The 17623-nt window shown below is 44.0% G+C and overlaps 1 long non-coding RNA gene across 1 annotated transcript in view; it reads left to right on the top strand.

The window, feature by feature from the left end:
- The first annotated feature begins 17415 nt into the window (after positions 1-17415).
- Positions 17416-17623, top strand: part of LOC142070727 (uncharacterized) — a 124139-nt gene continuing 123931 nt past the window's right edge. The window contains exon 1 of the long non-coding RNA XR_012666680.1: positions 17416-17497. This is a non-coding gene — a long non-coding RNA (uncharacterized LOC142070727). The remainder of the gene's footprint in view (positions 17498-17623) is intronic.

A 17623-nucleotide genomic window follows, 5' to 3' on the forward strand; every position in this document is an offset into this window, starting at 1 on the left:
AAGTTTTAGTTGGGGGCTGAAGGTGATGGCTAGCAGCGTTCTGCTATTTTCTTTGTTGGGCCTGTCCTGTAGTAGGTAACTTCTGGGTACTCTTCTGGCTCTGTCAATCTGTTTCTTCTCTTTAGCAGGTGGGTATTGTAGTTGTAAGAATGCTTGATAGAGATCTTGTAGGTGTTTGTCTCTGTCTGAGGGGTTGGAGGAAATGCGGTTGTACCGTAGAGCTTGGCTGTAGACGATGGATCGTGTGGTGTGGTCTGGATGAAAGCTGGAGGCATGTAGGTAGGCATAGCGGTCAGTAGGTTTCCGGTATAGAGTGGTGTTTATGTGACCATCGCTTATTAGCACCATAGAGTCCAGGAAGTGGATCTCTTGTGTGGACTGGTCCAGGCTGAGGTTGATGGTGGGATGGAAATTGTTGAAATCATGGTGAAATTCCTCAAGGGCTTCTTTTCCATGGGTCCAAATGATGAAGATGTCATCAATGTAGCGCAAGTAGAGTAGGGGCATTAGGGGACGAGAGCTGAGGAAGCGTTGTTCTAAGTCAGCCATAAAAATGTTGGCATACTGTGGGGCCATGCGGGTACCCATAGCAGTGCCGCTGATTTGAAGGTATACATTGTCCCCAAATGTGAAATAGTTGTGGGTGAGGACAGAGTCACAAGGTTCAGCCACCAGGTTTGCCGTGACATTATCGGGGATACTGTTCCTGACGGCTTGTAGTCCATCTTTGTGTGGAATGTTGGTGTAGAGGGCTTCTACATCCATAGTGGCTAGGATGGTGTTTTCAGGAAGATCACTCAGGAAGTCAGTTGTGTCTTGAATATAGCTGGGAGTGCTAGTAACGTAGGGCCTGAGGAGAGAGTCTACATAGCCAGACAATCTGCTGTCAGGGTGCCAATGCCTGAGATGATGGGGCGTCCAGGATTTCCAGGTTTATGGATCTTGGGTAGCAGATAGAATACCCCTGGCTGGGATTCCAGGGGTGTGTCTGTGCGGATTTGTTCTTGTGCTTTTTCAGGGAGTTTCTTGAGCAAATGGTGTAGTTTCTTTTGGTAGTCCTCAGTGGGATCAGAGGGTAATGGCTTGTAGAAAGTGGTGTTGGAGAGCTGCCGAGCAGCCTCTTGTTCATATTCCGACCTATTCATGATGACGACAGCACCTCCTTTGTCAGCGTTTTTGATTATGAAGTCAGAGTTGTTTCTGAGGCTGTGGATGGCATTGTGTTCTGCACGGCTGAGGTTATGGGGCAAGTGATGCTGCTTTTCCACAATTTCAGCCCGTGCACGTCGGCGGAAGCACTCGATTTAGAAATCCAGAATACTGAGCTAGATGGACCTTTGATCTGACTCAGTATTGCCGTTCTTATATTCACTCGTGGAACTGAGAGCACTATTTGGCCAGTGTATACATAACTCTACATGTAGGTAGACATGTACACCAAGGTATAAACATTTAATTTACTTGTTTATTTATTTGTATTATGGTACTATAGGCTCCAATCAAGAATGGGGTGCCATTGTGTGAGGCACTGCACAAATGCAGAATAAGAGGGTCTCTTCCCTCTAGAGCTTACAGTCTAAATAGGACAAAGAGTGGGAGGGTAAACAGAGGCACAGAGAGGCGAAATGACTGTGCCAAGGTTACACAGCAGGCTAGTGGCATTATTGCGACTAAAATCTAAGTCTGAGTTTAATTCCTGTATCCTATCCACTGGACCACACTGTCTCTCATAGATAAAGCTCTGTATCTAAGTGCATTGTATCTGCTATGTTAATAATCACAGTGCCCAATCACAATGTCTACCGGATGGGGGTGCTGTGGACAGGAGGCAACAGAGTGTTCATGTTGGCAGTACTATTAAGGGCTTGAATCTAACCCCAGATCTGTACTGTAAACACTCATGTATTTCCAATGGGAAGCTCTATATCCAGCATTATTGCAGGATTGCACCCAGAGCTTGTCAACGGCTTTTCTCTCTTATGTATCTTTGAAGCTATGTAGGCACCACTTATAATGCAAAAGTGGGGCCATCCTCTGACTTCTCAGGTTGGGAGGCAGCCCTAACCAACCACACAATTATACCTTAGGAGATGATAGCTGTATGGGAGCCTAAGTCCTCAGTGCAGGAATGATCTGGTATAAGTTATTCCCAGAAATTTAACTCTTTTTGAGGTGGGGATGAAGGTCCTTGACAGGAGATTTTTTTCATAAAAATCGTGACCTTAACCACTTGCAGAGGACTGGATGGAAGCCACTTAGTGTTTCACTTTTGCCCTGATGTAAATTTGAATCCATATTTTCCCTAGATAGAAACACATTAATCCTTGAGACTGCACCACCCAGTGTTATGGATTCTAATTTATCACTCACGTATCTTAAGCAATGTTTGAGAGCAATGTGGATTTTTAAAATGATTTATTTAGAGAAGAATTCAAATGTATTTTTCACAGAATAAACGTCAGGCTTGACATATCTGCTAGAGCCATAAATCACGGCTGTTTCATTTACAAATCATTCAGGAGACTGAAGGCTCAAAGTATTTAATTTCTCCAAATCACCCTGGGTAGTTTATCATCATGTGTAATGTACTTTTTATTTTATTCCTAGCAACTCTTCCTGTGTTTTGGGTTCTGTAGTCAATGTAAATCTAGGAATGGCCAACTTACATGGAACTAGTCAGTAGCAATTACTTTCAATAAAGATATCTAAGGGCTGGATCTGATTTTGCTGCTCCTGTTGTACATTGTGAGTAACATCTCTCTGGCCACTCAATAAAAGACTTAAGGGTCACAATTCTGCAACAGAAAAGCTTCAATAATAGACTCCAACGAGAAACTGCTGAGCTTGAATTAATATGCAAACTAGATACCATTAACTTGGGTTTGAATAGAGACTGGGAGTGGCTGGGTAATTACACATATTTAATCTATTTCCACATGTTAAGTATCCTCACACCTTCTTGTCAATTGTCTAAATGGGCCATCTTGATTATCTACAAAAGTTTTTTTTTCTCCTGCTGATAACAGCTCATCTTATTTAATTAGCCTCTTACAGTTTGTATGGCAAATTCCACCTTCTCTGTATGTATGTGTATATATATATCTTCTTACTATATGTTCCATTCAGTGCATCCGATGAAGTGGGCTGTAACCCACGAAAGCTTATGCTCTAATAAATTTGTTAGTCTCTAAGGTGCCACAAGTACTCCTGTTCGTTTTTTTTTTTTTTTTATTTTGCGGATACAGACTAACATGGCTGCTACTCTGAAATCTCTTAAGTTTACAGAGTTGCACCAGTGGTTAAAATAGTGTGAAATCAGAATCAGACTTCCAATATTTAAGATTAAACACACTTTCTGTAAAAGAGAGCAAATCTGGTTACCTTCTTTCCAGACAGGGCCAGCTCTAGGCACCAGCAAAACAAGTGGATGCCTGGGGCAGCACATTTCTAGGGGAGGCATTCCGCCGGCGGCCATGCTGCCCCTAGAAATGTGCCCCCGCTGCCCCAGCTCGCCTCCGCCTGTTCCCCTGAGCGTGCTGCCACCGCTCTGCTGCTTCCCCCCCTCCCTCCCAGGCTTGCTGTGCGCGAAACAGCTGTTTGGCGTGGCAAGCCTGGGAGGGAGGGAGAGAAGCCGAGCAGCGGCGCGCTCGGGGGAGGTGGCGGTGGTGGAGCAGGGGTGAGTTGGGGCAGGGAGCAGTTCCTCTATCCCCCCGTTACTTCCTGCGCTCTTCCCCCCCCCCCCACTCACCTTCGCTCCGCCTGCTCCCCTGAACGCGCTGCCTCTCCCTCGCCTGAGAGGGAGGGGGGAGAAGCGGAGCGGCGGCATGTTCAGGGGAGCAGGCGGAGCTGAGGTGAGCAAGGGTGGGGGGTTGCGGGGGGGGGGAGCCGCAGGAAGCGATGGGGGGGGGGGGCGGGAAATGCGGCATGCCCGGGGGAGGGGGTGGGCCTGGGGATTAGGGGAAGGGGTGGGGTTGGGTTGGAGCCGGGGGCGAGGGGGCATGAAAAAAAAGCAGGGGCAGCCAAAAATTTTTTTGCTTGGGGCGGCAAAAATCCTAGAGCCGGCCCTGTTTCTAGGAGGCAGCTGCTTTGATGGCATCGCTGCCTCATGGGGAGGATGGATGGATAACATGAACATGCAGAAAGAGGCTGCTGTTGTGTGAAGAGGAGCTCCACCATTTTGAAAGTAGAGGTGCTGGTCTCCAGGGAGCTGTAGGCTGCAGTTAACACTAGGCTCTGGTTGCTGCTATGTTAAGCATTAATAGTTACGCAGTGATAAATACAAGGTCCCCCAGCCTTAAAAAGATCACCACACTATGTGGTAATATGGCAGAGCAGGTTGACTCTATGGCACTGGTACATTCAGCTGTCCATTTGGTAGAATTAGTTCATTTCGAATCTGCTCACGTTCTGCCCGGGTAGCTCACATTATGATTGTGTGAACAGTCTTCAACAAAATGGCCTCCACAGATGATCAGCAGTTCTTGTCATTTTATTTGTTGTCTGTATTACACGTGTGCCTACGGATCCTATTGTTCTAGGCACCATAAAATGAGTTAAAAGCGAGTCAGAGCTCATAATTTAGGATATGTCAAGATGCAACTGGTGGAAGAAACAGACGAGGGTATGTTGGGAGGACAGGGTAACCATGAAATAATGTGTAAAGTTCCTGTTTTCCTTCCGGCTGAACTGCCATGGTGTACCATGGGAGTTTGTGACCGTGGTGGATCATGGGAGATCAGATTATTGAGGAAAATGGGGGCATGAGACACCCACACTATAACTCCTATGAGGCACAAGGACAGCTTAGGTAGACACAGTTCAAAGTCAAGCCAAGATGAAACCAAATGTTTTGATTTGGTTCAACAAACCCAAAAGAAACAATTTAACATTTCTATGACAACATTTTAAATCTTTTTGTTCCTCAGACAATTTCGATATTTCAACTTTTCCTTCCAATTCGGGAAGGAAACAAATGTCAAAACGTAGGAATTTCACAGACGATGGAAATTCCAATTTTTGACCACCTCTTACTTGCAATGTGCAAAGTGATTTCACTTTCAGAGCTACTGTATTACATCTGAGTGGTAACCTCACACTAATTAAATGAAAGCTTCTCATCACATGTAGGAAGAGAATAAGGTTATCTGTGTAATTCTCAAATAATAATGATACAGATGAAATAGATTCAATGGTTACTTTTAAAAGGATTCTCCCCCCCCCCCCCCCAAAAAAAAAGTCATATTGAAGGATATTTTTATACACAAGGCAGGCAAAGGGAAAAAGGATAGGGAAGGTAATTAGAAAAAGAAAATGGTGAAAGTTGGGGCTTTGGACCAGTTATAGATGTCTAGACCATTTATACAAGCAGTGACACAATGGATATTGCCGGTTATAAAGTCCCATTGAAAGTCAACCTATTAATAATAAACTATATTTATAATGATTTGCATTACAGTAATGCCTTAAAGCCCCACTAATGGATTTGGACCCCATTGTGCTAGGCACTGTACAAACACATAACAAACAATGGTTTCTGCCCACAAAAGCTTATAATCTAAGTAGTGGGCAAATTTGTGTTCCCAAGTCACTGAGTTGCTTCTGAAAAAGTAAATGTTTAACCCAAAACACAGCAATTCATTTTGATTTTGAGCTTTCAAAATTACCCCCCTTTTTTTTTAATTAAAAAGGGAAATAAAAACAGTCATTTTGAATTGAAAAAGTCAACACATTTCATTTGAAAAATTCCAAGACACAAATGTTCCAACTTTTTTGGAATTAAAAAATATTTAAAAAAAAAAATTAAAACCCCCCCCATGAATTTGTAAAATGTTTTTTAACCTGAATATATATTTTTCACTCAAAAAGTTTTGGTCAGAAAATGTCACCCAGCTCTACTCTCTAGGCACTTCTGAAAATCCAAACTCAACCACTGGATAGTTTAAAAGTTTGAGTCGGTCTGCAAATACCTTTCCTTCCTCATCTGAGAAGGCAGGTAGCTAACATTTGTAGATATGCCCAAGATGTGTCTGAAGGGAAAAGAACTGCAGAGGAATGTGGTTTTAAAAAATGACTAGGTTTATTCTGACAAATCCATCTGTTTGAGTTTCTAAGGACAGACATAGCAGCAGTGACAGTAGTGATCTAGGCACATAACTACGTGGTGGTGACATTTTTCTCTGGGAATACAAGGTGGTGGTCTGGCAGCTTTGCCATCTCTTGCATTCCTAGCTCTCTAGGTCAGTAGAACAAAGAGCTTGTGTGATGTAATCAGAAAGCAAAGTCTTCAGTGATCAGCTGCAGGTTTAATGAGAATGTGCAATGAATTAATGCCTGCTCCGGTGAGAGGGAGAGCACATGGAATTCCAGTGCTCCAGAGCTCTGGGCCTAATACTGTTAGTACAGGGCTTTCTTCCACCCTGATTCCTATGCCTAGAACAATCTTCATAACCTTGTGTGCCATGCTGCTACCTTTTCTTTTAAATCCTCCTTCTGCAAGACTTTCAGCTGCTGGTTTACAGGACACCCAATGGGAACCGAGTGTCAAAATCTCTTTGGCAGCTTTGAAAACCTCTGCTTAAACGCTCACTTTTATTAAACAACCCCCAAAGCACTTATGTTGTCCATTAATAGATTTTAAAGTCAGAAGGAACCACTGGAACATCTAATCTGACCTCCTGTGTATCACAGGCCACAGAATTTCACTCGGTGATGCCTGCATTGAGTCCAATAACTTGTATTTGACTAAAGTACATCTTCCAGAAAGACATTGAACCTTAATTTGGAGAGATGTAGAATCTACCACTTCCCTAGATAGTTTGTTCCTCTGTTAAAAAATTATGCCTTATTTCTCATTTGAATTTGTCTGGTTTTAACTTCCAGCCATTGGATCTTATTATACCTATCTCCATAGGTTAAATACCCCTTTAGTATCCTTTTTTTCCCCAGGAAGGTATTTATACACCATAATCACCTCTTGATCCTCTTTTGACGAGCTTAACAAATTGAAATCCTTCAAAAAGAAAAGGAGTACTTGTGGCACCTTAGAGACAAACCAATTTATTTGAGCATAAGCTTTCGTGAGCTACAGCTCACTTCATTGGATGAGATCCTTCAGTGTCTCAATGTAAGGCATTTTCTCCAGCTCTCAAATCATTTTTGTGACTCTTCTCTACATCCTTTCCAATTTTTCAACATCCTTTTTACAATGTGGACCCCAGAACAGTATGCAGTATTCCAGGATCAACCTCACAAATTCTGTGTACATAGGCAAAACCACTTCCCCATCCGGCTGCGTCACTCAACAAAATCTTGATTGTTCATTCAACTGTCAACTCCTCTTTATTACTGTTTCATGTTTATATTCTGGTTGTGCCTAAAAGCCCCATTTGGGAGTTTGCTATATGATCATACATTAGAGCAGAGGTGGGTGCGGGGGGGCAGTCGGGACAGGAAGTAGGGGGCGGTTGGATGGGGTGGAGGTTCTGGGGGTGGTGGTCACAGGATGGGGAACAGGGGGGTTGGATAGATGTGGAAGTCCTGGGGGGCCTGTCAGGGGGTGGGGGAGTGGATAGGGGTTGGGGCAGTCAGGGGACTGGGAGCAGGGGGGGTTAGATGGGTCGGGAGTTCTGAGGGGGGCAGTCAAGGGGCGGGAAGTGGGAGGGGACGGATAGGGGGTGGGGGCCAGGCTGTTTGGAGTGTTCCTATTAGAATAGAGATTTATTATTGCATCTGCACACCCACAAAACGATAGGGCCCTGACCTCAGCTGGAGCCTCAGGTGCTGCCAGAATATGTACAATAATAACAAAGAGCAACTGATTATTATTATTTCAGAACCCAGTAGGGGTTTTTACTTCGCTACAAAGACATGTCCTCTAAAAGGTACATTCCTAGTCTGAAATAGGTTCCTTCACCCTCAGGGGCATAGCCTCCAACATAAATCAAAATCACTTAAGTAAAGCTCAAAATGTCAACTTGACCAGAATCAAAGTCAAACAGATGCAGCACAGGGGGCATTGCCCCCTTTTTGTTTCTGAACTGCTCTCTACTTGGAACTGCAAACGAGTGCCTTGCTCTGTGACAATGCGTTTGTTGCTCTTTCAAGCTTTTTTTTTAGTCAATGTTATCTCTCACAAATGAGCCCTAAGTTCAAAGGACGACTCTTTGAAATTCTGTGAAGTCAGATCACCTTATCAGTGCACTCCCATTCTAGAGGCTCTCCTGTGCTTTCGTTGTAAAAGCTGAGCATGCAGCTTGAGTGTGTTTGATTTATTTTACTGTCTTGCCAGGCCAGAGCTGGCAGGCCGGTACAATAAAAGAGGATGGTGGCAGAGCATTTCCTGCTTCTCTTTGCTCTTTTCCAGCTAATGTACCTTTGAGAATGTCCCTGTCAGAAAACTGTTCACTTGCAAATATTTACTCCCCTTCTGACTGTCAGTTGAACCCAAAGAACAAGTTTTTAACAGTGGAGGATGAACCGGCCAAAGGACATTGTCCATTATCAGCATGCGTATGTGTGCTCAGAGGAGACAGGACGTTGCAATGATTTACCACCTATATCTTGCAACCTTAGTACAAATGTCCCATTTAAAACCCATTTGGAAACTGAACTCCACTTCTCCCTTTCCTCAAGAAGTGCTGGATTTTCCTCTCCTCATTCATCCAAGGTCAGCACCATTCCTGCCTGCACTATGGAGGTTTGGGAGAGATCGGTTCTCACCTCAGGCTGGCTCCCAGTGGGAGGATTAGAGAGAGCACAAAATAATCATCTGTAACATAGACCCTCCTCACCCCTAAGCTAATTGTATTTTATGATTATTTGGCTCTAGAGAGAGGGGAGGAAAGGCTAAGCAAAGCCGGGGATGTTTGGGTTCTTATTTGGGTTTGGCAGAACATCAAAGAGTGTAGGAAAACTCATACTGAAAGAATCCATGTTGAAACCTAAGCCCCAGGCGAAGTGCTCCTTTGTGCTGGGGTTCCCAACCTCCGTATCAGGATTTGGAAGCCTCCTGTCTAGAATCAGAGTGCTTCCATCACCCTCCCTCTCAGATGTTCCCACCTGTTTAGACATCCACAGCAGAGTACAAGTGCTCTTTGCCTGACCGCCTCTGTACTTGTCCCAAAGATCCTTGTCATTGAGTCCAGGCTCCTCCTAACCCATCTGCTTTCTAACCTGCAGGTTCACTTTCACTCCAGGTGGGTCAGCAGCAAGATTTATGTCCGGTTAAAGCCCTAGCATGGGACTACAGACTGAGACCATGTCTACAGTGAGGTTGAAGGTGCGATTCACAGTTTATGGAGGCATCTCTGCGCTGGCTTTAATCCAGCTAGTAGTAATAAAAAAAGCAGCGAAGACCTGGTGACGTGGACATCAGTTCAGGTACAAGGCTGCCTGGTCACCCTGGGTACATTCTCATGTTGCTGGCTTCTGCCTCTGCATCTTCACTGCTATTTTTAGTGAACTAGCTAGACTAAAACCACTGTGGGATTGCCCACAAGAGCTGCAAATCACACCTCGGATTGTGGCATAGATTTACTCTGCGCGGCCATGGGCGAGCCGCTTTCTGGCCTCAGAGCCCTGTCTTTAAAATGGGGATAATGTTCTCTTTCTCTCACCCTTTGTCAGCCATGTCTGTTTAGGTTATAGGCTGTTTGGGGGAGAACTTCTCTTACTATGTGTTGTACAGAGCCTGTCAAAATGGGGCTCGGATCTTCGCCAGGGGCTGCAGACATTGCTGTAATACTCACTGTAAATTACTACTACTATCGAGGATAAAATAGTATTTGGGAAGGAGACTAATTTCATAGAATCAGAGAATCATAGAATATAAGGGTTGGAAGGGACCCCAGAAGGTCATCTAGTCCAACCCCCTGCTCGAAGCAGGACCAATTCCCAGTTAAATCATCCCAGCCAGGGCTTTGTCAAGCCTCACCTTAAAAACCTCTAAGGAAGGAGATTCTACCACCTCCCTAGGTAACGCATTCCAGTGTTTCACCACCCTCTTAGTGAAAAAGTTTTTCCTAATATCCAATCTAAACCTCCCCCACTGCAATTTGAGACCATTACTCCTCGTTCTGTCATCTGCTACCATTGAGAACAGTCTAGAGCCATCCTCTTTGGAACCCCCTTTCAGGTAGTTGAAAGCAGCTATCAAATCCCCCCTCATTCTTCTCTTCTGCAGGCTAAACAATCCCAGTTCCCTCAGCCTCTCCTCATAACTCATGTGTTCCAGACCCCTAATCATTTTTGTTGCCCTTCGCTGGACTCTCTCCAATTTATCCACATCCTTCTTGAAGTGTGGGGCCCAAAACTGGACACAGTACTCCAGATGAGGCCTCACCAATGTCGAATAGAGGGGAACGATCACGTCCCTCGATCTGCTCGCTGTGCCCCTACTTATACATCCCAAAATGCCATTGGCCTTCTTGGCAACAAGGGCACACTGCTGACTCATATCCAGCTTCTCGTCCACTGTCACCCCTAGGTCCTTTTCCACAGAACTGCTGCCTAGCCATTCGGTCCCTAGTCTGTAGCTGTGCATTGGGTTCTTCCGTCCTAAGTGCAGGACCCTGCACTTATCCTTATTGAACCTCATCAGATTTCTTTTGGCCCAATCCTCCAATTTGTCTAGGCCCTTCTGTATCCTATCCCTCCCCTCCAGCGTATCTACCACTCCTCCCAGTTTAGTATCATCCGCAAATTTGCTGAGAGTGCAATCCACACTATCCTCCAGATCATTTATGAAGATATTGAACAAAACCAGCCCCAGGACCGACCCTTGGGGCACTCCACTTGATACCGGCTGCCAACTAGACATGGAGCCATTGATAACTACCCGTTGAGCCCGACAATCTAGCCAGCTTTCTACCCACCTTATAGTGCATTCTTCCAGCCCATACTTCCTTAACTTGCTGACAAGAATACTGTGGGAGACCGTGTCAAAAGCTTTGCTAAAGTCAAGAAACAATACATCCACTGGTTTCCCTTCATCCACAGAACCAGTAATCTCATCATAAAAGGCGATTAGATTAGTCAGGCATGACCTTCCCTTGGTGAATCCATGCTGGCTGTTCCTGATCACTTTCCTCTCATGCAAGTGCTTCAGGATTGATTCTTTGAGGACCTGCTCCATGATTTTTCCAGGGACTGAGGTGAGGTTGGCTGGCCTGTAGTTCCCAGGATCCTCCTTCTTCCCTTTTTTAAAGATTGGCACTACATTAGCCTTTTTCCAGTCATCCGGGACTTCCCCCGTTCGCCACGAGTTTTCAAAGATAATGGCCAATGGCTCTGCAATCACAGCCGCCAATTCCTTCAGCACTCTCGGATGCAATTCGTCCGGCCCCATGGACTTGTGCACGTCCAGCTTTTCTAAATAGTCCCTAACCACCTCTATCTCCACAGAGGGCTGGCCATCTCTTCCCCATTTTGCGATGCCCAGCGCAGCAGTCTGGGAGCTGACCTTGTTAGTGAAAACAGAGGCAAAAAAAGCATTGAGTACATTAGCTTTTTCCACATCCTCTGTCACTAGGTTGCCTCCCTCATTCAGTAAGGGGCCCACACTTTCCTTGGCTTTCTTCTTGTTGCCAACATACCTGAAGAAACCCTTCTTGTTACTCTTGACATCTCTGGCTAGCTGCAGCTCTAGGTGCGATTTGGCCCTCCTGATATCATTCCTACATGCCCGAGCAATATTTTTATACTCTTCCCTGGTCATATGTCCAACCTTCCACTTCTTGTAAGCTTCTTTTTTATGTTTAAGATCCGCTAGGATTTCACCATTAAGCCAAGCTGGTCGCCTGCCATATTTACTATTCTTTCGACTCATCGGGATGGTTTGTCCCTGTAACCTCAACAGGGATTCCTTGAAATACAGCCAGCTCTCCTGGACTCCTTTCCCCTTCAAGTTAGTCCCCCACGGGATCCTGGCCATCCGTTCCCTGAGGGAGTCGAAGTCTGCTTTCCTGAAGTCCAGGAAAAGGCGTGAGCTCCTGAATCTCAGTGTGAGTGTCCTGAAGAGAACTGGGCAGATAACTGATTTTTTTTTTTCTTTCCAAAAATGGTTTGAGCTGCAACAGATGTGAGATACATTTTTTTTAAAATAGAATTTTTAGTGAGTTACCAACGTCTGTTTCAGAGTAAGGATTTGATCATGAGTTTCCTACATCCTGGGTGAGAGCTAAAGACTGTGGCAGAAGCAGCGATGCTATCATTTCCTCCTTTTCCAGGCTGATTTGTGAGTGGCTGAAACGATTCACATCAAAACTGTGAATAGTTTTGGGTTGACCAAAACTAAGTTTTTCATCCTATTTGATTGAAAATTCCACCCAGCTCTAGTCCTGAGACCCCCTCCAGTCAGAGAGGTCCTTAAATAAGGGATTTTAGTGTCTTTTGGCAATCTGAAATGTACTGTTCAGGTGAGTTGGGTCTTTCCTAACCATTTACATTAAATACAATTAAGAGGATACAGTCTCAAAGCAACTTATGGGAAATGTCTGCAGGCAAGCTGCACTTTAAAAACAATGGCTTTGTGAGCAAAGCTACGACACTTCCTAAGCTGTTTAGTCTGTACCTTCTGTCTATAGGAAACACCATAAACCATCCAATGAAACTGTGCTTCTGTGTATTGAGAGTACAGAAGAATTTCCATATGGCAAAAACAGTAACTGTTTTCCAGAGAAACTGTCCTGCAGGTGTTCAGCAAAGCACGACATAACAAGATGATGCTTCATATTCAGTTCAAATGTCTGTGGGCCTGATCCAGTTCCCATTGAAGTCAGTGGAGAGATTTCAGTGGGAATTGGATTGGGTCCTAGATGTGTAAACCAAAATATACACACTTTTTTTTTCATTTTCACTTTTATGTCATACACCTTGTTTGTTCAGTATATTCCACTGTCTCATCATGTCGACCATCCCATTCTACCCTGCCAGTGATGCCAGTCGTCATGCTCTGGTTTCTCCCACAACCGTTTCCATGCTTTATTCCATGCCTTCCCTTACGCGTGAAACATTACTCCTGAGCTGCTCTAGAAGGCTGCTACCATTTCCTCTTTCAAATCCCACCAATCACAAGGGCAGCAGAAGTTTATACGGGGCTGTTTCAGATCCCAGCTCCTCTGGGCAGCGTGTTTGGAGCCTGAAGTGCTTTCGTTCTCTGATGTTACCATCTCAGTTCATCACCGAGGTTCCCAAATTGCCGTGACCCTCTGTCTGATCTCTGTCTCTTCCTCACCTACTCTTAACCCCTGCATCATTTTACAATATATTAAACAGCCTATTAAAACAATGGGATTTCTTTGTGCAGGTCTTCAAGCAGCCAAAATAATCTTTCTACTTCCTGTCCACTCCCCTTTCTTGTCAATTCCCAATTATGGGCCTGATTCTGGCCTCCTTACCCACAGTCAGTAGTTCCATTGGTGGAGCAAGGGACTACTCCAGTGTGACAAAATCTGGCTTGCGTAAACCCTTAAGGCCAAGGAAGTGAATTCCTGTTTGTTTGAAGTGTCAAGCACACTTGGGGTGTGTGTGTGGAAAATAATTAACAATAATTAATACTAATGGTGTTAATGATTTGTCTTCACCCATGTCGTGTCTGCGGCTGGCAATTATTCATTCAGCACATTGTACAAATATAAACAGCAGGATACGTGGTGTTTTCCAGTAACTACACAACCAATAGCTTGTACCTTGCACTTCGATTAATCGGCAAGAAATGCACACCCACTCCTTTGTGCTTATTGCTTAATTTATTTACTTAATTCATTTAGGCCGAAGAGTCCTTCATGGTTCCAGCTGTCTGGCTTTCTAGGCTAGAGCTGTAGGCAATCAATTAGCTCCACTAGTCTGAACAACAGAAGCTCAATATATGCTAAAAGAAAAGGAGTACTTGTGGCACCTTAGAGACTAACCAATTTATTTGAGCATGAGCTTTCGTGAGCTTTCATGCTCAAATAAATTGGTTAGTCTCTAAGGTGCCACAAGTACTCCTTTTCTTTTTGCGAATACAGACTAACACGACTGTTCCTCTGAAACCTGTCAATATATGCTGCCTTCATATACTACATTTCAGGCTAGTACAAACTGTTAAGTAGTATTGCGCTTTAACTCCATATAATTCAGTCCAGCAATGTTAGACTTCTTATGATTCATATTCCATAGAACGCTGAATAGAGCTGACCAAATAATTATTTTTTGAGGGTGGGGAGGGGGTGGTGGGGGGAATTCAGTGGCCAAACCAAAAACTCTGGGAAAAAAAATTGATTTGTGTGAAGTCAGAATGGATATTTGCAGGGTGTTTTTCCCAAAATGAAAAACCAAAAGAATTTTGTTTCAGGTCAAATGAAACATTTTGTCAACCCAAAATAATTTTTTTCAGTTTTTGTTTTGTTTTTCATTTTTGGATGTTACTCTTTTTTTTTTTTTTTAAATACATCTAGCTAAATTTGGAAATTAAATGAAAAGGAATTTTAGAATGAAACACTGACAAAATAAAATATTTAAAAAAACTATTTGCTGAATTTTACCTGAATTCATGAATAGTTTCAGTTGACCTGAAACTACATTTGTCAGTGAATAAAGTGTTCATCCAAAAAATGTTGCACAGATCAGTGCTGACGATAAATGTGATGACATTTATTGTTTTATAGGATAGTGGGTGTGCAGATACAATAATAAATCTCTATTCTAATAGGAACACTCAAAACGTGATACCAGTACACCAGCTAAAAATGACAAGAATTTGCTTTATATAATCTAAAAAACCAAAGCACCATTGCAAAGCGCACAACATGTAAGCAAAGTGATCTGGGGGGTGATTGGCAAATAGCTTGCTTCATGTTTTATGCTGACCCTCAGTTGTCCCCCTACTTAGCTTTTATTAGTTGGCTAATTTCCTATAGGCATCGCAGTAGAAGTGATTCTTGGATAGGGAGCTGGCAAGGAGATTCTTGCTGGTCCTGGTTGGGGGGCTCTGACATTTCATACATTTTACAGCAGAATTGTGAAGCCCTGAACGGTTTGTTTCAATCTACTTACAATGCAGTCCCTTCCCTTGAGGGGACTGGGAAATGTTTTTGAATGACCAGATAGTAACAGCAGAGTGGATGCAAAGGTCCGAATTTGCTAATCAAGGGGAGTGTAAACCTGCATCAGCTCCCATGGGAATCGTTCCAGGGGGTTGGCCCCAGGCTCTTAGGTTCTCTCTGTACTACAGCTGGGAGCACGCCTCCTGGTGCAGGTAGCCCGACTTGTGCTAGCTCGGCTAAGGCTAGCATGCAAGAAAATAGCAGGTGACCGTTCAGGCATGGGCAGAGGTCAGGCTAGCCACCTGGGTCCAAGTTCTTTTGGACCAGTGCAGCCATGCTGCTGTTGCTAGTGTTCTAGCTACAGCAGAGCTAGGATGTGTCCATCTAGCTAGGCGCGGAGGCATGCTCCCAGCCGCTGTGAGGACACCCCCTTAGCGGCTAACCAGGGATGAAGCCAAAGCAGGAGTATAGCAGAATCTGATGTGGTGTTCCCTGACTAGCAAGTAGTGATGGCAGCTCTCAGGTTTACAAACGATCAGTGGGCAAACTAATGTAAAGTAAACCCAAGGGAGCCACATCCTCAGCTGGGGTAGCTACGTTGAAATCATTGGAATTACACCCATTTATACCAGCTGAGATCCTGGCCTTTGACGTTCATTTCTAGACTGAAATGTACATGAAGCCCATTCAAAAAGCACAAGTCAGCAGTGTGTACATGGTAAATGAGCAGGAAACTAACAGGAAAATACCCTTTGGGTGTATGGGCCCTTGGCCAACCTCGTGTTCTGCATTAAAATCAAGGAACACTTTGTCAGACTCAGCTGCCCCTTGGCCCCTCAACCAGCTACTGATCAATCTCAGACCCCTAGATGGGCCAGATTTTGGCAGATTATGAACACCCTCCACTCCCACTGACTTCAGAGGGAACTGAAGGTACTTGTTAGAGCTTGCCAGAAAATGGGGAGGAGGAAAAGGGATTTCTGCTGAAAACGGTGATAGAAAAAGGAAAGAAGAAGAATTTTTTACTGAAATTTTTATCCATTTTGATTTCTTGTCAAAACTGAAAAATGATTGCCTCCCCCCCGCCAGGTTTTGGATTCGTGGTTTTCTGATGAACAGCAGACATGCTCCACAAAAAAGCTTTGCTTAGTAAAAACCTCAATTTTCCATCATCTTCCCCGCCCTAGAGTTCATCACTCCCCACCCCCCCAGAAGGGCTCAGAATCTTGCTACTCTTTAAACTGGGTCTGTAACCTTTTGTGATCCACCCCTTCTATAAGACTTGTATCAGCCGTGGAATAATCCTGAAAAGATACATTGGAAATGCCCTACATTTTCACAGCTAAACTGGCTGCTGGCTTGCTGATGGAAAGGAGCAGGTCAATAACAGAGTAACTGCCACTCTACTGAACAAATACCCATCACATAAAACGATTCAATCCCCATTGGTGATTTGGTGTAACAGAGTAATGTCACAGCAATTGAACCTTGTTTTTTGACAGAATTAATGTCTCCTGCTCTGACTAGGAAAAGCTCAGATTTTCCATGATCTTTATTTTCCACTAATGCCTCCGCATTTATGTAGCAGCGGGAGGAGTCCATTATCCCATGACAATGTTTAACCTGATCAGCATGATCTATTTAAGTATGTGCATTTGAGAATATCTCTGATATTAATATGTGATCAGCCGTCTATGGCTGCATGTAGGATACCTTACACTTATAAAGCACCTTGCATCTAAAAATCTCTGCTTTACAGACATTAAAGCAGGGAGGTTAATAGTAATATTTACTATTTTGCAAATGTGGAACACAAGCCATGGAGAGATTTAGCACCATCTTCAAAGCTGTGTGCCGAAAGCTGAAGCTTGTCTAGGGATATTAGTACTGCTGTAACTAGGATATAGTTGCACTAGTGCAAATTGGTAGTGCAGGCAGGTTGTACCGATGTAGCACGGGGTATGTGATTTACTAGACGTAATTGCCCTGATCTCAAAAGCCATACAAAAGCACCAAGATCAAAGTGGTCTGGTGCTGAGGATTTGTATCCCCCATTAAAGTCAATTATGCCTAAATTGTTTTCATTTTTGGTCTTTTCACCATTATTCTATAATTAGTATTTGTATTATGGTAGTGCCTAAAGCCCCCCCCCCCAGGATTGGGGCCCCATTGGTCTAGGCACTGTCTAAATATATAGTAAGAGATGGTCCCTGCCCTTACACTCTATCTAGAGACAAACAAGTATGATAGTACAGAAGGGAAGGGAAGATGATATCAATGAAAATAGGATCAGGCAGTTACATAGGTAGCTATTGCACGACTGTCCTCAACCAATGCACAAGCAAACAGTTATTAACTGGCTAATTTCTTGCAGATTTCACAGCAGATATTGGTCTGGAGGAGGGAGTTGAAGGAAAAGTGGCTCTAAAGATGAATGCCCCAATTCAGGAAAGCACTTAAGCACTTGCTGACAGGTAAGTATGTACTTAAGCTCCCTTTCTGAATAGGGATGTTTTCCTGAATCGGGGCCAAATTCAGAAAGGGCATTCCGTGCATCAGAGGCATTGTGAAGGAATAGGCGGAGAAGCTGTCAAATGGGC

The sequence above is a fragment of the Caretta caretta genome, chromosome 2, assembly GCF_965140235.1.
Source record: "Caretta caretta isolate rCarCar2 chromosome 2, rCarCar1.hap1, whole genome shotgun sequence".
Taxonomy (NCBI): Eukaryota; Metazoa; Chordata; order Testudines; family Cheloniidae; genus Caretta; species Caretta caretta.